The sequence below is a fragment of the Ailuropoda melanoleuca genome, chromosome 5 (assembly GCF_002007445.2).
Source record: "Ailuropoda melanoleuca isolate Jingjing chromosome 5, ASM200744v2, whole genome shotgun sequence".
Classification (NCBI taxonomy): Eukaryota; Metazoa; Chordata; class Mammalia; order Carnivora; family Ursidae; genus Ailuropoda; species Ailuropoda melanoleuca.
Genome location: NC_048222.1, coordinates 98,702,195 through 98,727,971, shown reverse-complemented (window position 1 = coordinate 98,727,971; position 25,777 = coordinate 98,702,195).

Genomic DNA, 25,777 nt, shown 5'->3' with positions numbered 1-25,777 from the left:
TCTTATAGAGTGGTCATTTTTTTCTGCATTGCTTGTAATTCTACAAGGGTTTATATATTAAAGGAACTTTAAAAACAATCATGTCCCTATGGCATCAAAGCCATTACTTTTAAATTTCTTGATTCCATTGCTTATCACTTCCACAAAGTCATCTCCTTTGAAGTCATTGAAGTCTCCTGGAGAATTTTCAGGGGGCATGAGACAACACTAGTTATATTTCTAATTATTACTGATAAGAAATGGAAATATCTACTTTGTCCAGATGAGGTCATTAGCTAAAAGCTAAGGAAATGACTGCAGTACATTAAAACATTCATCTAATTCACTTTTTAAGACAGTCCTGCCAGGCTGAAAAATGAGGAATTTAACAAACCATAAACGTTCTCATAAAGCCCTTTATATTAAGTTGTAGCAAATTAAGATTTTTTTCTTTTAAAAATAAAATAAATAAACTGCTGGCCTCTAACCACAGTTTTAAGAAGTAATAGTTAAATAAATGTCAAAGAACAAATTCAGACTCAGTAGAGGCTTTATTCAAAAGGATAATTGTAAGGTAGAGAAAGGCACTATTGCAATAGAAAGTGCTGAGCTTAGATTAGCAAACAACTTAGAGATGGGTCAAAAAGGGCATTTCCCAAACAGACAGAAGAGAAAAGGGCTAGAAAGAACAGAGTGTGGCCGGGTTGGATGACTTATATGATAGGATGCTGGAGTAAAGAATGCTTTACCCTGGGGGACCTGGCTGGCTCAGTCCACAGAGCAGGTGACTCTTGATAAGTTCTGGCCCCATGTTGAGTGTAGAGATTACTTAAAAATAAAACCTTTAAAAAAAAAGAATGCTTTATTATCATCTCTTATTTTGGCCACCCAACGCAGAAATGCTTTCAGACAGAGAATGTGGTAGAAAACGATGACTCTGGCAGACAATTTTAGACTCATGGAATCTTCTATCTGGAAATATTAAATGAATTCACAGAAAGAACTTTTCACTATAAAATGAGTTGACATTGCTCATTATGTTCTAAGCACTATGCTGTTTGCTGGGTTGCTAAGCATGAAGGCATCATTCATATATAATTTTGTTTTTGATTTTTTTTATTTATTTACTTTTAATTCAAGTGTAATTAACATAGAGTGTTACATTAGTTTCAGGTGTACAATATAGTGATTCAACAAGTCTATTCATTACTCAGTGCTCCTAGTGATAAGGGTACTCTTAATCCCCTTCTCCTATTTCACCCATCCCCTCACTCATCTCCCCTTTGGTAACCATCTGTTTGTTTTCTATATTTAAGAACCTGTTTTTTTGTTTGTTTGTCTCTTTTTTTAATTTGTTCATTTGCTTTGTTTCTTAAATTCCACATATAAGTGAAATCATATGGTATTTTATGTTTCTCTGACTGGCTTATTTTTTTTAGCATTATACCCTCTAGATCCATCCATGTTGTTGCAAATGACAAGATCTCATTCTTTTCTATGGCTGAATAATATTCCATTGTATAGATATACCACCCCTTCTTTATCCATTCATCGATTGATGGACACCAGGGTTGCTTCTATATCTTGGCTATTGTAAATAATGATGTGATAAACATAGGGGTGCATGTACCTTTTTGAATTAGTGTTTTATTTTCTTTGGGTAAATAACCAGTGGTGGAATTACAGAATCATATGGTAATTCCATTTTTAATTTTTTGAGGAACCTCCATACTATTTTCCATAGTGGTTGGATCAGTTTGTATTCCTACCAACAGTGTGTAAGGTCCCTTTTTCTCTACATCCTCCACAACACCTGTTGTTTCTTGTGTTTTTTATTTTAGCCATTGTGACAGGTGTAAGGTGATATCTCATTGTAGCTTTAATTTGCATTTCCCTACTAATGAGTGATGCTGAACATCTTTTTATGTGTCTTTTGGCCAGCTGTAAGTCTTCTTAGGGAAAAAAAAATGTCTATCTATGCCTTCTGCCCATTTTAATTGGATTGTTCGGGGTTTTTTGGTGTTTAGTTGCATAAGTCCTTTATATATGTTGAATATTAACCTCTTATCGGATATGTCTTTGCAAATATCTTTTCCCATATGGTGGGTTGTCTTGTTTTATTGATGAATTCTTTCACTGTGCAAAAGCTTTTTATTTTAATGTAGTCCCAATAGCTTAATTTTTTTTTGTTTCCCTAACCAGAGGAGACATATCTAGATAAATGTTTCTACAGCTAATATCAATGAGGTTACTGCCTATGTTTTCTTCTAGGGATTTTATGGTTTCAAGTCTCACATATGGCTCTTTAATCCAGTTTATTTCTTGTGTATGGTGTAATAAAATGGTTTAATTTGTATTCTTTTGCATGTAGCTGTCCAGTTTTCCTACACCATTTGTTGAAGAGACTATCTTTTTCCCATTGTATATTCTTGCCTCCTCTGTCATAGATTAATTGACCATATAATCATGGATCATTCATATCTAATTTTAAATCTTTAGGAGTAAAAACTCCTAGGGTATTTGCAAAGTTTGTATATAACCTGATGCTTCTAAATCAAATTTAGCATCATTAGAAAATCAATCCTTAAACGTTTCTATTTAATAAACAATCTAAATTCAATAATCATCTTAAACACATCTCTGGTCCTTTCTCCTACCCCCTTTCCTTATCATCATCACTACCATTTAAAACATAAAGTACACAGAGTGTGGAATAACTGGACTGTTTCTCTAAGCTATATACCATATGACCATTCTCTCATCTGGATGTTTTTCTCTGCTTACTCTAGAGGAAATCTATTGGTCTGCAAGCTCTGGATGGACATTCCTCCACTGGTGGAAACAGAATTCTTCTATTAGACTTCATAAAGGGTCATGGAGTTTTATAAGACAAGCGAGGGAAGATAGATTTGTGCAAGCTTCCTCGAGGCCAGAACAGATGGAATGCAGCTCTTCTTATTCCAAGATGAAGCAGACCTTTGCCTTAGGCCTGGTGCTTTTAGAGGGTTCAGCAATTCTTATGATTGGGAAAAAGCAAATCCATATTTCAACAGATAGTTCTAAAAAAGTAAGAGACATAAAACAATGAAAACTGCTTCCCTGGACACCATACAGAACTGTTATTTTAATCATCATTCTATATAATCACACATTTTTTTGAAAATGTATTTTATATAATTAGCCCTTAAATTTTAAGCTGCCCTTTTGTGATTAATTTTCCTAATCCAATGTGTTCCTGCTGTCCATTTAAACCTGATTTTAGCTTATAAAAATATTAATGTGCAAAAATATCTAGATTACAATGTTACATACCTGAGAAGCAAAGCCTTAGAATATAACCAGTTATTATGATATTATGAAAGGGTGTAATAACTTTACATATATTTGCCACATGTTAGAAGTATCTTTGCCTAGGATGATGAAACATTATAAATAGATTTAATACTTGATTATAAGTTAAGAGGAAGTCTTGAATATCATGCTGGTCTGTGAATTTTCAAGATTTATAGCTCTCAAACATAAATTATGGTGCATAGAATTTTCAAGATTTATCTCTAAAACATACATAAATAACTCTTAGAACTACAGTCCATAGATCAAAATATTAAAAAATATGATTATTTATCTGTTTCAAGCTGTATACGTTAGCAGAAAATGATGTATACAAGTTCATACCAAACAGGAAGAGGCAGAACAGGTCAAGTGCACAGGCTTTGACCACCTCACCTAAATTTGACTTCCAGCTGAATCACTAATCCTGGGCAAGCTACTTTGGATTAACTACTACATACCTCATTTCCTCATATTAAAACAGTATTAACTTCCAAGTTTGTTGTAACAATAAAAAGAGTTAATTGATTATTTTAAAGCTCTTAGAAAAATCTCTGACATATGTTAAACACTCAGTAAATGTAAGCTATTATTAGGCCACACGACTTTAGCAAAGACTCATTTTTCTATGTGTTCTAAATGAACCTGTTTATTACATAGTCTTTCTATGATTATTATTGCTAACTGATTGCAAGATAAGCACCGGGCTAAGCATCATACACTCCTACAAACACGCACACAAACACACCTACACACTCACACATACATACATGCATATGGTCTTATTTGATTTTTTTCACCATCTAAGGTTTATAAGTATTATTATAATGCCCATAATACCAAACAGGAATTGAGGCATAGAGTTGCTAAGTAACTTTTCCAAGATCACAGGCTTTTTAAATAATGGGAAAAAACAAAACAAAACAAAACACTACCTTCAGAATCAACAAAAATCTAGATCCTCAGTCACGATATATAATTTACTAGCTGTATTATCTATAGAAAGCTAACCGTCTGGCTTATTTCCTCACCTGTAAGATGGGAGTAACATTCTGTATCCTTGCCTGCTTCTTCGAATAAAATGTTGTAATATAGATGAAAACATTCCATCAAGTGGAATAGGGATAACTGAAGATTCCTCAGCATATGGCATATAGGTCTCTTGAAGAGTGCTTCATATTGCCATGTTCTTAGCCACCTCCTCAAAGAGCACGAGGCTGGTTTTCCTTTGATGAACATTCCTGTCATTCCCTGCAGCTGAGTCTGAAGGAAAGGAGAGTCTTAACATCTAGAGTCATAGCTGGTGTCTGAAGGTAGATGGGCTTCTCTTCTCTGCCTGTGGTGGCTGGGCTGCCAGGAGACGTAGCTGCCTGTGGTTGCTACATGCACATGCATAGATCTCATCCGAAATGCTAAATTCCAATAAATTTCTCCCTCTCTGGCCTAAAGATAAGCTCGTTCTCTTCTCAAAACTATTTAGGAGTTACCAAAATGGAGCTGCAGAGATCCTAACAACGCAATTCATCTTATGTAACCCAACCATCTCCTCAAAGTAAAGACTCTCAAGAGCATTTGGTAATTGGGGGTTTGAAAGACATAGATTCAGGGACTGAGGCTAAACTCTGTCTCATGTTATTATATCAGGAGCCATCAAGTCCTTTACCACATAGGCCCTGTTCCTCATCCTTCCCCCATCTGCCCAGACTTCGGCTTGTCTCCTAGTGCTTTTACAAAACAGAAGTCCCATCATCTCTCTTTGCTTCTTTAAAGGACCCAAGGTTTATCAAACAGTCTGAATCAACCCCCAAACTTTGATTTTGACAATAATATATGCTTAAATTTGGCAAAACATGTTTTATAAAATTGCCATTGCTACCCTGATACCAATAATATGAAAGAAAAATATGTGTATATTATTATGGCAAGTAATATGGAATCATAACTATGGTTAGATTGCTTGCATTATTTTAACATGGGGGAAATCTAAAATAAACACTGTACAGAATTTCAGTCATTAACACAAAATATATTTAAAGTTATTTTGGGGAGTCTTATCTAATTAGTGGGTATCTGATATATATTTCACATTCTGCTAAGAATGTGCTTATTTTTTAAAAGTAATACATGATTTCTGGAGTTAAAGCACTTGGCTGTTTAATAGTAAGAGAGAACTTGCACACTTTAAACATGAGAATAAGATAGAAATTTCTGACAAAGCTATAATGAGGGAAATGAAAAAGAGTTATGGACTTGAAAAAAGGTTTCTTGAAGAAAGAGGGTATTAACTGGATCTCTGGCATTCATTCATGATGAAAATGTTTTGTAAACTAGAAATAGAAGATAAATTCACTTTCTATCTGCAATCAGAAAGAAGAGGATACCTGCTATCACTATTTCTGTCCCATATCACTTCGAAGGCCCTGGCTGGTATGGTATTGCAAGAAAAAGAAATAAAAATGTAAGAATTAGAAACAAAAAAATGAAGTTCGAATGACTCACTTATGTGATTGTCTTTAAAAAATAAAAAATGAAGTCCACATAAATCATTATAATTATTCAACAAGTTTTCTGGTTATCATCCTATAATACAAAAGTCTTATTTCTACATAAGAGAAATAAATATTAAATATAATTTTTTAAATTAAGTATAATTTTAGGAAATTAACAAAAGCCTCAAAAGTATCAAATGTCAAAAAATAAACCTCATGGAAGATATGCAAGATCTCTACATGGAAATCATAAGAGCATTTCTGAGAGAAATTAAGGGAGACTTAAATATAAGAACAAATATTCCATGCTCATAGGTTGGAAGACAAAATTTTTCTATTTTTCCCTCATTGACCTATGATTTAAGCACAGTGAGTGTGTGAAGCAATGGCAAATATAATAAACTGCTAATAGGAGCATATATTAGTAAAATCACTTGCCTTCAAATTATTTGTAATTCAGAAGTAAACCCTGTTGATAGATGGGCAACATTTTAAAATTTTTAAAATAGAGAAGCTTGTTTATAACCACCTGCCCTCCTAAAATGCAGAACCATAGCTCCATTCAGGATGTGCTTCACAGTTATGAGCTGGTAGGCCATCTGGTAATATGTTATGTTAACCAATTGTTCTTGTTATCTGCACAGTGACTAACAATGGAGGCAAACCAGGAAGGATGGCAAAATGGTGATGTGGGAAGGGGGGGTAAATATAACTAGTTATGTAGAAAAAAAGGTAAATTTAAAAATTTTATGTCATAATAAAGCACTAAAGCTTTATTCATTTACAGTTTTTTTTTTTTTAACATCATTGTGGACTTATGACTTTCAATGTATTTTTCAGCTTGGCCATCCAACTGGCCTCCCAACCTATTCACTCCCAGAATGTGATTTGTACTTTAGTGTTCAGATCCGGGACTCACCAAAGAAAAGGGCAGGGAGATATGAAGAGAGGGTATCTTCTTGTTTCCAGAAAGCAGCTGTAATCTTAAAAATGCCCATGGTGGTGCTAAAAGAACAATGGAGCCAAATAAAAGGGCCTCTACTGGCCATGTTCTGCTATATTGAGGATCAAAAAAAAAAAAAAAGGAAAATGATAGTTGATTACAATGGTTCTTAACCAGTGACAATTTTGTCCCCTAGGAGCCATTTGAAATCTCTGAAGACATTTTTGGTTGTCACAACTGGGGGAAGAGCTCTTGGCATCTGACGGGTAGAGGCAGGGGCGCTGCCAAGCAGCCCACCATGTATGAAACAGCTCCCCACAAAAAAGAATTCACAATTTGAAATCTCAGTAACGCGCAGATTGAGAAATGCTGGTCGATTGAAACAAACTCAGTTCATAAACATATTCCAAAGAGGGAAAAACCATATAACTGTAAAGTAAGGTGGTTGTATGCAAAAGAAGAGTAAGTTTAATACATGTTTTAAAATTGCTGTTAATGTGCGACGGGACTTGTCACCAGCGAGACTGCCTGACGTTACTGCCCACCTGCTTGTACTCACTAACCTCTGTCTTACATTGTATCTTCATCTTTTCTTTGCAGCTTACCTCTGAAAGCAGGCAAATGAAAACTGAAACCACCCCTCAGGGATGGCGACTGCCCTGACAAGACCTCCTGCTGGCCCAGACCACCCAGACCTTTTGACTGAAACCCCCCAACTCATGCTTGTGAGGATGCACCATTGAGTGACCCCTGGAATGATGACAACTACCTTTACTTCATTATACTGAAATCTCTGCCCAAGGAGGGGCCCCAGCCTCATTTACTAACATACAATGTATATATAGGCATTTTTCTTTAAAGTGCAACCTTACGCCTGCCTCTAAATAGGATGGGAAATCATTCCTATCTACATATTCATCCTAACCCTACACAAAAGGAACCCATTCACCCTCTCTAGGGCATTCATGGCTTTGGAAGCCATTCCCCATAACCTCCTTTTTGGCTGCAAGTTAATTTTTTTTTTCACCCAGCTTGGAGCCCAACATGGGCCTTAAACTCATGACCCTAAGATCAAGAACTGAGCTCAGATCAAGAATCAGACACTTAACCGAGTCACCCAGGTGCCCCACTTATTGGCTGCAAATAAAAGTTTTCTTCGTGCAATAGTTCAACCTGGTGCCTTTTCTGACTCACCACGGAGCGAACTCATGTTGGTTCAGTTGCAGATGGATGTATATGAGTGTGCTGATCTCAGGGTTTTATTTGTTTTTATTAAGAATATGTGTGATAATAGATATTTATTGTTTGTTAACTATTGATGGGGAATGGTAGACAGGAAGAATCAGGAGTGAGCCCAGCTGAACCAGAAAACCAAGAACTGTGTTACAAACAAGAAGAGTCATCAGATTAATGGCCTTACAAAATAATCGGGGAGAAATAGGTCTTAATGTAGAATTTCAGGACAGGAGTGCAATCAAATGTCCATAGAGGAAGTGGACAGTGAAGACTCAGCTGTCCAGGAGGGAAATCTCTGTATGGTTCTACTAATTTTAATGAGACGCTAACAAGATATAGTGAAATAAATAACTACATGAGGTATCTGTAGCCAAAACTGATGGATAAGGGAACAAAAAGGGGACGTACAGGAAAAGGAATCAGTTTACAAGGTCTGTGAAATAGCACATGAACCTGGTCTAAAAGAGGGAGCCACACCAACTAGTGTAGACTTGGAATTGAATCCCCCTGAGGTAAAAACAGGTCTTGTTTTAGACCAAGAATCAAGTAGTTAATAAATCAGAACCTGACATCCTGGCTTGAAAGAATATCATTTGGGGAATATTATTTGTAAAGATTATGCTATCCAAGGGTATGGATGAAAATGCTAATTTTATAAACGCATAAATCCAGAGTATCAATGTCTTTGTAGTGATTGAAGTGTCAGTGTAACAATACAATTTGTAATCATTGAGCAATTTTGTGTATGTTTGATTTATTTTAAGAGGTTAAAGCATTTAAAAGATCTCTTATGTTAGATTCTTATTTTTATTGACATTCAGAGCTTGACTGGGTTTTAATCAATTCTTATTTAATTTTTAATTTTTTTAAAGATTTATGAGAGAGAGANCAGTTCAACCTGGTGCCTTTTCTGACTCACCATGGAGCGAACTCATGTTGGTTCAGTTGCAGATGGATGTATATGAGTGTGCTGATCTCAGGGTTTTATTTGTTTNCCCGAATCAACTATTAAATGGTCAGGATATTGGATTTATAAATGTATATTTTTATTTACAAGAAATGTAAGTAATATATAAATGTATAGGAAATTCGAATTGAGTGATAAAAAGCAAAAGAAGAGGTTAAGTGTTCCTTTGCAACCACAGTAGTCTCCCAAGCGTTACCCATGAGAAATGCCAATAAGGAATGGCGCTGGTATTAACAAACTATGGCCCACAAGCCGAATCTTGCCTGCTCCCTGTATATGTAAAGCCTTATCACCTTTTTAAATAGTTGGGGGAAAAAAACAAAAGAAGAATAGTATTTTGTAACATGTGAACTGTATGACCATCAAATGTCAGCGACCACGTTTATTCATTGTGCTATTGGAACACTGCCACACTCGTACATTTACATACTGTCCCTGTTTTTGTAGTACAATGGTGGATTAGCTAGTTGTGACAGAAACTGTATCTAGATAAAGCTTAAAATATTTACTATGTGGCCCTTTAGAGAAAGTTTGTCAGTCCTTGGGATAGCAGTTGTAAGCCTGGGCTTCAGGATAAGACAGACTAGATTTAAAAGCCAAGTCTGCCCCTATTAGTCGTGACTCCAACGAGTTTCTTAAACCTTGGGAGCCCGTGTCTCCACCTGTGAAATGGAGNAGAGCCCGTGTCTCCACTTGTGAAATGGAGACAATTTTAGTAACTACCCTACAGAGAGGCTGCCAAGGATAAATACATAATACATGGAAGTACCTAAAAGAGCTCCTGGAAATAGAGGGTCCTTTACAAAGGCTTTTATTAACACTCACTGATCCTGGGCTTCCTGACCGCTATGTCTGGAATGATCGTGGAGAACTGCATACGAATTTTAAAAGCTGTGCACTTATTTACAATCGTAATTTAAAACTCCTCTACCTTCTACGTGTCAGACCCCTGATGCAAAGCCGGTTGAACTTCTCTTGAACTGGCCCTGGGTCACAAAGGGTTGGTAGCAGAGGGGACAATCAGTGGGTGGTGGAACTGCATGGGCTTTGGAACCACACAGGTTTCGGATGAATTACAATTCTTCCCTTGGCAATGTGGCTTATAGCAGTTCAATATGCCTTTATGAGCATTGCATTTCTCTTCTACATAAACACAAGATATATACCAGCAACACAAATGCAAATACAGGTGCTTGGACCTGCTGAATCTCAAAGGATGAGATCCAGATGTTCACAATTTAAAAAAAAAAGCTAAACGTGCTTTTGGTGCACACACGGGCAGGGCTGAGAATCACAAAACTAAAATGTTTACCGGAAGTCTAAATGAGATAATGAGTGTCAAACTCCTAGCAGAGGACCTAAGACAACCAATCTTCCAAAACCCGCCCTTACTAACATTCTGAACATATCCATTCAGGGGTAATGGAAAACTTGAAGCTGGGCTCGTTGTCTTCATCCCAAGAAATGAGGAAGGATCGTTTCTGTGCAGTAACAACAGGTGATGAACAGACCTTGCATACAGCTGCCCCCCAACTTTTGGGGGGAAAAATACCTCTATTCAGTAGTCAGAATTCCTTCAAACGCTCCATGTTGGAAAACAAGACTTTCCAGAACCTGATGAAATCCTGTCTTAAGGTTTGATAGCGTTAAAAGTTGGACTATAAATAGCACATTCTCTAAGGGTGATATTTCTATCAAAATTAGACCCTTTCTCCTTAAACACCGTTGTGAGCTTATTAACACTTTAAAATCACTGGAAAACCTGTAAGGCAGTGCCTACATAGTCCTGCTGTACTCTGAATGGTTCAGCATCAATACAAAGTCTCATTAACCTTATCACTTCCTAGTCCTTGAGCACAATGGGATATGTCAGGCAGCTGCCACTGTCTGTGTGCTCTAATGCATAAACTTAATGGGCTTGGAGAACAAGACTTCCAGCAGTGCCACGAGCTATTCAGAGGTACTTTTCAGCTAGCAAATATGTTATTCTGAACCTCCCAGCTATTATTGGAATGTATGGAGCCCTTAATTTTGGTTTAATGGTGTTTTTGTAAGGGAGACTTCAATGAAACTTAGACCATATTTTATTTTAAAAGTCCAAGAAAAATAAAAAGGGGTCTCCTTGCCACATAGTCCTAGTGACATTAAACAATGCCATATGATGAGGTCCTCACCTTCTTCCCAGATGCTACCTAACTGGGTTTGAAAGATAAATTCATTTTCTGGATTCAATTGTGCCAAGTGTGAGGAAACTTCCAAAATAAACTCAATTCCTTTGGAATGATTGTAAGATAAAGAAAACATCTTTAAGTGGACTTAATTGCCGGAGATGTCTAAAACTTCCTTTTGAGGATTGAAAAACGGAAATTAGAATATTGAACAAAGTATCTTTGTACCTGAGAGCTGCGAAACCACTAACACCATATCCCCATCCCCGCTACGTCCCATAAATATAAATTTCATTGGTATAGTATGTCATACTTATGAGATGTTTAATATACAGGCAAGCTTTGTGAATAGCTTTGTGAAATGATATGATCCAAATTTAGTTAGGAAACAAAGCTTGTAGTTAGAATGATTTTTTTAAAAAAGAAAGAAGGCAGGGCACTCAGTCAGTTAAGCATCTGCCTTTGGCTCAGGTCATATTCAGGGGTCCTGGGATTGAGCCCCACGTCAGGCTCTCTGCTCAGCGGGAGCCTGCTTCTCTCTTTCCCTCTGCCTGCCACTCTGCCTGCTTGTGCTCTCAATCTCTCTCTCTGTCAAATAAATTAACAAATCTTTTAAAAAGTAAAATAAATTGAAATAAGAAAAAGAAGGAAGAAAAATTTAGAAACCTGTAACATGAGAAAAGATATCCATTTTATGCTATTTGTTCTATTAGTGGGTACCACTGCCATTCTTCATACAAATAATTCTCATTTGTAGAAAATGCCATAATACATTTCATTAAATGGAATCAGATTGGGTATACTCAATCTCAAAGAGCTGGGCCAAGGAAAAGCAAAGCAGGGCCAATCCTATGCTGGTTAGTCAGTATAGTAAGTTCTCTTATTGACAAGTTGGGGCAGAATTCCAAGAATTTTTGCATCATCATATAGTGTTTTTATTATTCACTAAATTATAAAATAAAAATGACTTTGGTGGTCACCTAATTGAGCTCTTGCCACCATCTCCACCCACACATTGATTATATAACACACACACTCACTATATACCTTTTTACTTTATTCCTGTCTGTGGGTGGTACTTTAAGGTGAATAATTTAAAGACAGCTTTCTGGACTTTGCTCTCTTTGTGACTTTGACCATATCCGATCAGCTATTAAGTAATCTTTTTTTCCCTTTATGTGTCCTACAAATTCCACTTTCTTTACATTTCCAACACCCAAGTGCAAACTCATTCCTTCTTACCTAGGCTACTGAAATACTCTCTCTCTCTCTTTCTCTCTCTCTCTCTCTCTTTCTCTCTCTCTCTCTCTCTCACTATAATCTCTGTTGCACAGTACTCCTTAGTCAACATCAAAACATTATCTTTCTAAAATGGAATTTTGATCATTGGGCTGTAATATTCTCTGTTTGTCCCTTTGCCTTCATTTTACACATTCTGTACTCTTCTCTGTGCCTAAGAGGTTAACCTCTGCAGACAGCATCAACCAGTAATCATGTTCTCTGGGTTTTCTTTGAGTTTGCCAAAGGGAGTTACCAACAGGTGGTTAGCAAGTACTAGGACAAAGAATTAACATACCTTTTATCCTGGTCATCATGCTGCTGGGCTGTGGTTTGGTGATAGCTACATATCCCCAGGTAGGGACCCATTCCTATAAGATGGCAGTCTCTGATACCTTCAGTTTCTTCAAATTCTGGCAATTACTTTTTCCTCCTAAGTCTCCAAGTCTAATGTTCCGAGCCCCACAGTGATTTTCCCTTAATCTTGCCCACAGTTTTCCAAATAGTCTCTTTGTTCAACTCTCTTCAATTATCCCTTCAATTGTTACTTAACATGACCCTGACTGCTATAATTATGTTATTTCCAAATAGGTACTTTCAAATGCCTTCTTACGCCTCTAATATAAATTCCACTTTCCCATATCTGATTGTTAACCCCACTAAATTTAGCCCTAATCTATCAGTCTCTATGATCTTCAATTGTGCAGTTACACAAGCACTACTCTCTAGTCAGATTACATCACTCACTCTGTTCCTCACATATCACCTGTGTTCCCAAATCCATTCCTTGAGAAAGAGAAATAATCTGGTTTGACTGATCTGCCTCTTTTTTCTGAGACCTGCTTTCCATGTGCCCTATTACACTATTAGCAGGTATATTTCTGCTACATGACCTTCCTCTCCATCCATAAAAAAAAAATGGACCAGGCATACATAAAAGATTCAAGTTCTCAGGAATGTGGATTTCTGAACAAAATTTTTGGGACTAGATTCTGTGGGTAATGGAGTATCAGCAATAGGATTGTGGTAAGAGAAGGTCTACAATCACCCACCCTGGGCTCCATCCTTGAGCTTTGTTTGAAAAACTCTTCCTTGATTTGAATGAGACACTAGAATATATTCTCTAAGAAATTTTTTTATGCTAGCTCAATTTGATTTCTTTAACTGTAAAGCAAAGGAACCATCACTAACTCACTAAGATTCAACATTTCTTTTCTCTTGAAATAGCAGCCTGTCTCACTTCATATATTTAAAGCAATGGTCTCCAAAACAGTTTATAAGCACCAAAGATAACTAATTAATATGGAAAAAGAATACTGGAATATCTATTTTCTATCAAAACAACTTGATATGATTTAGAAACCAACCTATATTAATATTTAATATACAGATTAACATTGGTGCCCTCATTCAGCCTGTAAGTCAGCAGGTGACGGGTTCTACACATACAGGGATGAGAAGGGGTAAGTGGGAGTTTTATAAGGTGGATAGGTTGACAGTGGTATTATCTCTTTATTTACTTTTAGCAAAAGTTAAATTTTAATAGTTTACGGGGGCACCTGGGTGGCACAGCAGTTAAGCGTCTGCCTTCGGCTCAGGGAGTGATCCTGGCGTTATGGGATGGAGCCCCACATCAGGCTCCTCTGCTATGAGCCTGCTTCTTCCTCTCCCACTCCCCTTGCTTGTGTTCCCTCTCTCTCTGGCTGTCTCTATCTCTGTCGAATAAATAAGTAAAATCTTTAAAAAAAATTTAATAGTTTACGTTTCCCTATTAGATTGGTTTAAATGCTTATTTAAATGCTGGAGAAAGGGGATCCCTCCTACATTGAGTGGGAATGCAAGTTGGTACAGCCACTATGGAAAACAGTGTGGAGGTCCCTTAAAAAGTTAAAAATTGAACTACCCTATGACCCAGCCATTGCACTACTGGGTGTTTACCCCAAAGATACAGACGTAGTAAAGAGAAGGGCCATATGCACCCCAATGTTCATAGCTGCATTGTCCACAATAGCCAAATCATGGAAGGAGCCGAGATGCCCTTCAACAGATGACTGGATTAAGAAGCTGTGGTCCATATATACAATGGAATATTACTCAGCTATCAGAAAGAACGAATTCTCAACATTTGCTGCAACATGGACGGCACTGGAGGAGATAATGCTAAGTGAAATAAGTCAAGCAGAGAAAGACAATTATCATATGATTTCTCTCATCTATGGAACATAAGAACTAGGATGATCGGTAGGGGAAGAAAGGGATAAAGAAAAGGGGGGTAATCAGAAGGGGGAATGAAACATGAGAGACTATGGACTATGAGAAACAAACTGAAGACTTCAGAGGGGAGGGGGTGGGGGAATGGGATAGACTGGTGATGGGTAGTAAGGAGGGCACGTATTGCATGGTGCACTGGGTGTTATACGCAACTAATGAAGCATCAAACTTTACATCGGAATCTGGGGATGTACTGTATGGTGATTAACATAATATAATACAATTAAATTAAAAAAATAAATAAATAAATAAATAAATAAATAAATAAATGCTGGAGTTTTTACAACACAATGACATGAGAAGGAAAGCGATTCTGATTTATTTTTGTAACATTCAGAGGATCACTGTTCATGTCATGACAAAGTATTTTAAAGACCTGTCAAGCTTAAAGATAAATAAAGCATTTTTCTTTTAAAAAGATAAGTGTTCCAAATATATTGAATTTTTGGTGATAAAAATTACTATCTCTAGTGTGCTATCTAGCAGATATATTTTTTTTTAAAATTCAACTTTCACTGTACCCTTAACATAAAAATGATATTTTAATAACAAGTAAGAGTAACTCCATTTTGAATGAAACTCTTTTGAATTTGGGTATTTGTTAAAGTTTCTCTCTGTGTGAGATTTTATTGCAAAAAATATGTTATTTACATAGACTTTAGTATTTGTACATTAAAACATAGAAATAGAGGGGTGCCTGGGTGGCTCAGTCGTTAAGCGTCTGCCTTCGGCTCAGGGAGTGATCCCGGTATTCTGGGATCGAGCCCCACATCAGGCTCCTCNTGTTCATAGCTGCATTGTCCACAATAGCCAAATCATGGAAGGAGCCGAGATGCCCTTCAACAGATGACTGGATTAAGAAGCTGTGGTCCATATATACAATGGAATATTACTCAGCTATCAGAAAGAACGAATTCTCAACATTTGCTGCAACATGGACGGCACTGGAGGAGATAATGCTAAGTGAAATAAGTCAAGCAGAGAAAGACAATTATCATATGATTTCTCTCATCTATGGAACATAAGAACTAGGAGGATCGGTAGGGGAAGAAAGGGATAAAGAAAAGGGGGGTAATCAGAAGGGGGAATGAAACATGAGAGACTATGGACTATGAGAAACAAACTGAAGACTTCAGAGGGGAGGGGGTGCGGGAAGGGGATAGACTGGTGATGGGTAGTAAGGAGGGCACGTATTGCATGGTGCACTGGGTGTTATACACAACTAATGAAGCATCAAACTTTACATCGGAATCTGGGGATGTACTGTATGGTGATTAACATAATATAATACAATTAAATTAAAAAAATAAATAAATAAATAAATAAATAAATAAATAAATGCTGGAGTTTTTACAACACAATGACATGAGAAGGAAAGCGATTCTGATTTATTTTTGTAACATTCAGAGGATCACTGTTCATGTCATGACAAAGTATTTTAAAGACCTGTCAAGCTTAAAGATAAATAAAGCATTTTTCTTTTAAAAAGATAAGTGTTCCAAATATATTGAATTTTTGGTGATAAAAATTACTATCTCTAGTGTGCTATCTAGCAGATATATTTTTTTTTAAAATTCAACTTTCACTGTACCCTTAACATAAAAATGATATTTTAATAACAAGTAAGAGTAACTCCATTTTGAATGAAACTCTTTTGAATTTGGGTATTTGTTAAAGTTTCTCTCTGTGTGAGATTTTATTGCAAAAAATATGTTATTTACATAGACTTTAGTATTTGTACATTAAAACATAGAAATAGAGGGGTGCCTGGGTGGCTCAGTCGTTAAGCGTCTGCCTTCGGCTCAGGGAGTGATCCCGGTATTCTGGGATCGAGCCCCACATCAGGCTCCTTGGCTGGGAGCCTGCTTCTTCCTCTCCCACTGCCCCTGCTTGTGTTCCCTCTCATGCTGGCTCTCTTTCTCTGCCAAATAAATAAATAAAATCTTAAAAAAAAAAAACCCACATAGAAATAGAAATTTCAAATCAGTTTCAAATTCTCCAAATAGACAGTGTTATTAAGCTTTGAGCCATTTGCTTAAAATATAAAATGCAGCAGCTTCCAAACAACTCAGGAATAATCTGTCTGCATCAGTTAGGATATAAAATTAAGAGCTGAATTTCAATTAAACACTTTTCATAATTAGAATAGAAAAATGTGTCTATAATTATCAAATATTGCCAACTATTAACCTCTCCAGGTAAATCTCTATACATTTCTCAGCTATAACAGCTATCCCTTTAAAATCAAATATTGTAATACACTTAATTTAGAACCAAAACTTTAAAACATACAAAAACACAGGATTAAAATTCATTTTTCAATATACTGAAGTATTTTTAATAATATTTAATAAAAGAGAAGAAGTTTGGGTGTGACTAATAAAAATAAATATAATAATTTAAAATGTATTTATTTATATCCTATACTCAATTTTTCTCTCATATATACTGTATAATATATAAATATATTACTAAGTAATACATGCATCTGATTTATAAATAAATTATATAACTATATAATTTATTGTATGTATATTGTATATTATATATTATTTCTACAGTATTTATAAAGTATACTTATGTAATAAATATAAAAATGTATTTGTAATTTACATATATTATATTTTGTAAATAGATATGCATTCATCATTCTGTAAATAAATTATACATATATACTTGTCTATACTTGCGGGTGTTCATTTTTTTAACTCTTAGGAAATGAGGTCAAAATATTTCAGACATTTCAGCCTCAGTGATGGAGAATTAAAGACAAACAGAAGTGGCCCTAAGTTGATGATTTTTATATCTGTACTTGGGATTTTATTTTTATATTTTCTGTATTTTGGAGTATTTTTGAAATTTCCCATTGAATAGCTTCTGAAAGCAAGATATTCCTGTAATTATAACTATAATAAGTTAAACTTGTAAGTTGACAAATAATTTATAGATTTCTCAAATAAGGGATAAAAATACTTTGGGGGATCATATCCAAAACAAGTCTGTCCTCTACCAAGAAAACTTTCTGAACCAAGGTCTTTCTTCTCATTGAATTCCTTTCAAAGCTTATATAACTACTCCTAATTTCATATTTATGAATTTTCATATTTTTTGTAAACATTTATATTGTCAGTTTTATTACAGTTGACCCTTGAACAATGTAGCTTAAGGCTGCTCATCCCCATGCAGTTGAGAATCAATGTATAACTTTTGTCTCCCCCAAAATTTAACTACTAATCATCTGTCGTTGCCTGGAAACTTTACCAATAACATAAACATATATTTTTATGTTACATGTATTATGTACTATATTTTTACAATAAAGTGAGATAGAGAAAATAAAATGTTATTAAGAAACTCATTAGCAAGAGAAAATACATGTATAGTACTACTATATATCCACGTATAAATAGACCCACACAGTTCAAACCCATGTTGTTCAAAAGTCAACTGCATTTTGCTAGTTCCTTGGAAGCAATCATTGTGTTTCATGGTTGTGTATATCTACCTTTCGGTCTTCTCTTCTGTCCCTATTTTCACTTGATTCGAATAGAGCCCAGTTAAATTTAACTCTTAACCTTGAAAGAAGCTGGGATGAACTTGTCACCCGGCTGGCCAACCTTACTTTAAATTCGAGGTCACTGATCTCAAATAGATTACAGTATATTTCCATGCTCCTTTCATCCTCCTATGTTTCCTCATGACTATTTTGTGTCCTCTTTTTCTTCAGACTTCCAAAACCTCTTTGTTTATTCTTACAGCAGGTGATCTTGCCTTCTATTTACTGGAGCAATCCGAAGAAAACTTCAAGAAAAAAAAAATCTGATAAATGCACCTGCACACGTCCTTGCATTTGTGACCTCCTTTGCTCCTGTAACCTAGGTCAGTGCTTTACCTGAACTAGATCACACTTTGTCTCACCTGCTCAGACTTAGCTCTCATAAAGACCCCTTATCTCTCTGCCGTTATCACTATTTCCTTCTTTTCTCTTCATTAGCATACAAACCATGCTTTCATTTCTCTCACTTTAAGTGGTGAATCCACTCTTCCCTCCAACTTCTCCCTTTGATTTCCTCAGGTTTCAAAAGAAGCCCGATATTTGCTCATGTGTATAAAAAGTATTTGTCTGCACCTGCTGAATCCGTTACCTTTGACGCGTCCAATCAGGTTTTTACCTCAACTTCTACTGCAAAACTCTTATCAGCATCATCAATGGTCATCGATTGCCAAAATCAGTGTTCAATTCTCCAGACTCATTTTCCTTGATCTGTAAGCAATGTTGTCAGAGGTGATTACTCTATCCTCCTGAAGCTATTTTTGTACTTCCCAGAAGATATACTGTCTGGTTTTCTTCCTTTATCCTAGTTGTGTTTTCTTCTTCTTGTCTGTTATTACTTACCTGGCTGTTAAACATTGGAGTCCCTTGGGATTCTCTCTTCTGTTTTCTACATATATGTAGTAGCTTGGTGATGCCATCCATTAAATATTTGTATTTTAATATATTTATTATATATGCATAACATGTATAATTTAATATATTATATATAATTTTATATATATACCTTGCCCTCCCTTCAGTCTATCCTATATATATATATATATATGATCATATATATAGATGAGAGAACAACTTCTGTAAACCCACCCTGCTAACAATCACTGTTTATAATCTTTGCAGTATTTCAAATCTTTTTTCAAAATAAAAATAGTATTATGTTTTTATTATAGAAATAAAATTTATAATGTAATAAGTATAAAAATAGAGAAAATGTTCAGAAGGTAAAATCATCTAAATACTGAAGAAGGAGGAAGGAAGGAAAAGGAGGAAGAGAAGGAGGACAAGGAGGACAAGGAGGAGGAAGAGGGGGATGAAGAAGAAGGAGCAGCAGCAGCAGCAGCAGCATACTCTTACAGCATCACAGCTTGTCTCTAGTCCCAATATCTCTCCTCAGACTCCAATATCCAACTGCCTTCTCTACCTGGGTGTCAACTCAGTATCTTAAACTTTACACATCTAAAACTGAGCTCATTTTAATTTCCCCAAACCTGCTGCTCTGACAATCTTCTGCACTTGAATAACTACTCTTCTATGTGATCAGAACAAAAATCTTAGTCTCCTTCTTTCCTAGGCCCTTAAGTCTTTCTCCAAACAGCAGCTAAAGTGATCCTGTTGAAAACTGTCAAATTATATTATACCCATGGCCCAAATTTCTCAGTGGCTTTCCCATATTTTACAAGTATACAATGGGTTTAAACTATAAAGGTCCGTGGGAAAACCAGAAAATCAAAAAGTTTCTCTTTGTGCCACTACCACTATTACCAGATGAAAGATTATTAAATGTTGGCCTCCTGAAAGCACCACCAAAATAACTGGCTGATAAGGCAAAGCTGAGATTATTGCTTCCTGCAGTGAGGAAGAACCCTGTATCGAGAGGATTAGTAGCATCTCAGAAAAATGAGAAAAATTGGGTTAGTAAGGCAGCTTTCGTGTATAAAATAGATTTTTCAATGTAGGGGTTTAATTAGAATGGTAAAGATCATGATATAATAGTGCAGGATTGGTAGTCACAGAAAGATGAAGATTTTGAGGCAAGACTCTCATAGACAGTGTTGACAAACAGTTGTTTGATGGTGTCTGTGCAATATATATTTTCCTGTGCAATTATTTCCTGTAACAGCAGTCATGTTGATAAAAATAGTGCAAGAGAAGACATGTTATATGAAGATACAGTCAAATAGAAAAGTCATATAAATGTAGATAGTAATCTGTTATAGATGATTTTGATTCTCACCAGATACACTCATTTTCCTACTGGTTATCCATGCCCACTCTCTGAAGTAAAAATATCAGAGAGTCTTCCTATGAATACATAGAACACACCCAATATGGAACATTGGGTTGATTCACATATTATGAGCCCAGTTTGGTCATTAAAAGTATTTAAATATATAACTGCTAAGATTGACAGTTTTGACTTAATTAGATCAACTATCACTATATTTATGTGTCACAGAAGTATATCATCAAAATATTAATTTGATTGAACATTAATAACTTTAATATATATCCAGAATGCAAGATTTGCTTACCACTTGAACTGTTTCTGCCACGATCCAAGCTACCATCATCTGTCATCAGAATTATTGCAATGACCTGTCACTCTCTACTTGCTTCTACTCTTGTCTACCTTTCAGTCTAAATAGGGCAGAACAACAGAAGTGATTCTGTTGAGAGCTGTCAGCTTATGTTAAACCCCAGGCAAAATTCTCTCAGGGTTTTTTGTTTTTTGTTTTTTTAATTTTTCTCAGTTTCTGTTAAACTCCACAGAATCACTTTTTACAGGAACGTTTTCAGGATATCTTTCCATAACATGTAACACTTCGTCGTAAGAAATCTCCCCTGAAAAATCATCAGTAAGAGTTACATTCTGCCCCCTCGACCCATCCCAGCATTTACCCCTGGGCTTGTAGTATACACTCCAGCCACTAGAGGCACACTTCTCAGCAACAAAACAGGACTTTTCCTAGAGGAACAACAGTAACAATCACTTAAGTCTTAAAATCCTGCTTCTGGGAAATTCCAGCAATTAGAACAAAGTCACACAAGCCACATCCATACTTACTAAAAAGTGCTGGCATTTCATTAGCCAGATTCTTCAGACTACCACCCTTCTCTTGCAGAAGCTCCACCACTGACTCCTGATCCCTTCTCCTAGGATTACAAGGTATTCCAAACTTTTCAAAGAACCATCTTCAGAACCATCTTCTTATTATCTTCATCTCTACCTCTCACTGGTTCAGAATGAACCAAATTCTTCACCATGGCTTACAAAGAACTTTCCCATCTGGCTGCCCATTAACTCTCTGATCTCATCTCCTAGGGCTGTCTTACTTCCTCTGCTCCAGGCATACTGTCCTTGCTTTTCCTGGTCCGCCTCTGGCTTGCTTTCTCCTGCCTCAGAGCCTTTGCACTTGCTGTTTCCTCTGCCTGGAATACAATCCTTCATGTAAATGCATATACATTCTTTTTTTTTTAATTTTTTAAAAGATTTTTATCATTTATTTGACACACAGAGAGAGAGAGAGAGAGAGAGAGCATGAGTGGGGGAGGAACAGAGGGAGAAGCAGAGTCCCCGCTCAGCAGGGAGCCCCAAGTGGGGCTTGATCCCAGGGCCCTGAAACCATGACCTGAGCTGAAGGCAGGCCCTTAACTGACTGAGCCACACAGGTGTCCCCACATATGCATTACTTAGCTGCCTCCCTTGTTTTTATTTTTCTCCATTGCTCTTAGTACCACTCAATACACTATATAAGTATTTGCCTTTTTTTGTGTGTTCTCCTACTGAAACATAGGATCCATGAGGACAGAAATTACTTTATTTCTGAATAGAAAACTTTTTATATGTAATGACAGTTCACAGGATCAGACTACCCAAGAAAGAACACATTAAGCCTCACATGTATTACTTACAAATACTACATGAAAATCATAAAAACGAATGAGTTATCCCACTTGTATGTTCTTATGATCCTGTTCACGTCTCTCTTAAAATGTTCAGCACGTTCATTATAGTAGTGCTGTTCGTATTTATCTTTCTTGCCACAGTTAAGAAGTTTTTTAGTATAAAAACATGCTTTATTCACATTTCTGTGGCCGGATCCCAGCATAGAATTTGATATTCAATAAGCAAGGTGTTTGATCACTCTTTTGTGATTTTATTCATTCATTTACTTACTTATTTTTATATTTGGGAGAGAAAGCAGGCATTAAAAAATTTAAAAGCTCCTCACCACTATGCAGTATAGGAAGCCTGAATGAAGTCAAGCTCATGGTGCTGTGATAATTACACAATCTACTGGATGAAAAGATCCTTTCTGTTCTTTCTTCCCTTGTGTCCCTATGACTGTTAGTGACAATTCCCCCATCTCACTGTTTCTATGTCAGTGGACTTTTCTTGACTTCACTTCAATTCTTAGATCCAAAGATACATAGAAAGGAGACATGCAGATAGGAATAAAAGGGGAAAGCTGAACAGGGGTGAAGAAAAGAGAGATAAGAGAAGGGGAGTCCAGGGCAGGGGAGGGAGCAGGGAATTCTAGGTCTGTGGGGCATTTGCATAGGCATTTGCATCCTACAACTTTGCTGCTGCCAGAGTCTGTAAGAAGTAAGCTTTGGAAAGTGACACCCTTCAAACTGACATGCCAGGGAAAACATGGAAGGGAAGAGTGCCCTAAGGAAGAAGTGTACTATAGAGTAGAAGAGATGACTTCACACCTTACAGGTTGCACAGCATCTTAAATGCAAAGAGGTATAAATTCTGGTGTATGTTTCTCAAAGCTTGAGTAACTGAATGATGATGGTTTAAATAAAACTGTCACCATTGCTGTTTTTTCTTTCTTTTTTGCATGCTAATTAGCTTTTTTTTGAAATACTAGGCTTTTAAATGTCTGCTTTCTCTAAAACCTAAACTAAATCTTTCTTTTCTTTGATTGCTGTTGTGTTGGGGAAGGGGTTCAAGGGACACCGAAAGATTGTTTTAAAGAAAGGTGATTGCATTCATTAGTATTGTATTTGCCTTATTTTGATTTATAAAACTTTTTCACATTAAACATTTAGCCAGTGATCTTGAAATGAGGTTAAACACCAACTCAAATGTCAGCACAGAGAAATGCCAGGTTTTATGAAAATCTTGCTTATGAATTTTAAATGTGAGGATAATGTCTTTTGGTTTTTAAAAACATTCTATTCTCTTTCACCTTTATGATTACTATAACCTTTAATATTTCAGACAAAGACTTTTCAGTTGTTTGAATTAGTCAAATTCAGACAGAGGGAACTTATGAATATTGATCATTAAAATTTTACCATTTGCCAATACTAAAGTAATTTCTAGAACTAACTTCATGACATTTAACAAAACTTCCAGGTGTATTCTCTAGGTTCTTTTATTATACGTTTTCTTTTGGAATTATTTTTAAATATTGTTTTATTAATATGGTACCATACACAATGAATTTGGATTGGGAGCAAAAATCTGAAAAAAATTAAATTAGTCGGTGTAGAATAGAAGAAAGAAATTTAATCCAGAATTTTTATGAAGTTGTGAAGTAAAGGTGTGTGGCCACAAGCTAGTTTGCTTGCTTGCTTTCTTCCTATTCAATTAACTTTTTTTTTTTTCCTAGAGAGAGAAAGGGGCAGGGAGGGGCAGAGGGAGAGAGAGAATTTTAAACAGGCTCCATGCCCAGCGTGGAGCGCAAAAGGAGCTGGATCTCATGACTGCTAGATCATGACCAGAGTAGAAATAAAGAGTCGGACACTTAACCACCTGAGCACACAGGCACCCCATGAATTAGAATTTATTATAATTAATGACTTATAGTTTTTCTTTTGCTTCCACTATTAAAAAAAAGACACCGCACGCTACCTTTTTTCCAAATCCCTTTCTTTGTTCCAGCTAAAATATGAAAAGTAGAGGAGTATTATGCTAATTGCTACTAAGTGTTTAAAACTAATAGCTTCTACCATTTTCCATTAGCCACCAGGAAATATTTAGAACTACTTTGTTTTTCAAATATATTAAAGAATTTTATTATAATGTTAAAGAAACTGAAAGCATCAAAAAAACCTTTAAACAGAGCTTCACTATAATAAAACTAACACTGAGCATTTATAAGTGTCAGAAACTATGCTAAGTCTTTTACATGTCTTATCTTGTTTAAATATTACAATAACTCCATGAAATAAGTACCATAGGATAGAAAAATTATTGAGACTTAGAGAGCTTCATTTTCCTGTCACATAGGTGTTGATCTGTTGATCTGGGATTTGAATTCAAGTTTGTCTGACTCCAGCAGCCAAGCTTTGGACCAGTGTGGTGGATGGTATTTTCTGTTCAAAATATCTGCTGCTCCTCTTATAGGTCCCCTTGTTATGGACCTATAAGACCATATGCTATAGATATGGTCCCCAACTTATGATGATTTGACTTACAATGTTTCAAATTTACAATGATGCAGAACAAAAAGCATTCAGTAGAAAGCACACATTGAATTTTGATCTTTTCTAGGCTATGAATAAGCAGTAGCATATTCTGTTACAATGCTGAGTGGTGGCAGTGAACCGAGCTCCCAGTCAGCCACACAATCAGGAGGGTAAACTACCAGTAGAGCTACAACCACTCCATATCCGTATAACCATTCTGTTTATCACTTTCAGGGCAGTATTCAGTAAATAACATGAGACAGTCAACACTTTATTATAAAGTAAGCTTTGTTAGATGATTTCACCCAACTCTAAGCTCATGTAAGTGTTCTGAGTACACTGCGGGAAGAGTAGGCTAATCTATGATGTCTGGTAAGTTAGATGTACTAGATGCATTTTTGACTTAAGGATATTTCCAACTTACAGTGGGTTTACTGGGACATTACCCCATTCTAAGTCAAGGACTATCTGTACCTTTCCACCTCATTGACTTTAGGCTTTGGTAAATGGATGATGGAAATTGACATGTGACATTTCCAAACAGAAGATTTACAAGCCATCACATGGTTCTCCTCTCCACCTTGTTATTTTCCCCTTTCCCTTGAGCTTGACAGTGTCCCCAACAGGGCTGATCCTACAGTCTAGGTCTCAGGTGATGGTGACTCTGAGCAAGGCCCTGGACAGGGATAAACATGCAACTGGTTGTTCAATGTTCTGTGTCAATGAGACCTACACTGATACATTATTCAGTCTGTGCCTCTATTTGCTTATTCTATGTAGAGAAATTTATTCGTAATGTAATTTTTTTCTTTACTGCAAATAAACTAGAACAAATCAAAACCTCCTCCCTTGCAAAACATTCTGAATACATCATAAAGTCCTTTGGTAAACTCTGTAAATATACAAGATAATTAAATTATGAGGGCATGAGAATTCTAAAATGCCCACTCTGGTTGGATGCGGCACAGAGTGCATATCAAGTAGAGGAGCAAATACTTTTCAAAGATTATTTTCCATTATCTACTGTTAATAACGCCTCTCTTGGTACTGGCTCCCATTTAAACTTGGTCTGCAGGCACATTTTAAAACAGATTCTCTTGACAGGTGCAGTTCCAAAGACTGCTTCATCTTCAGTGA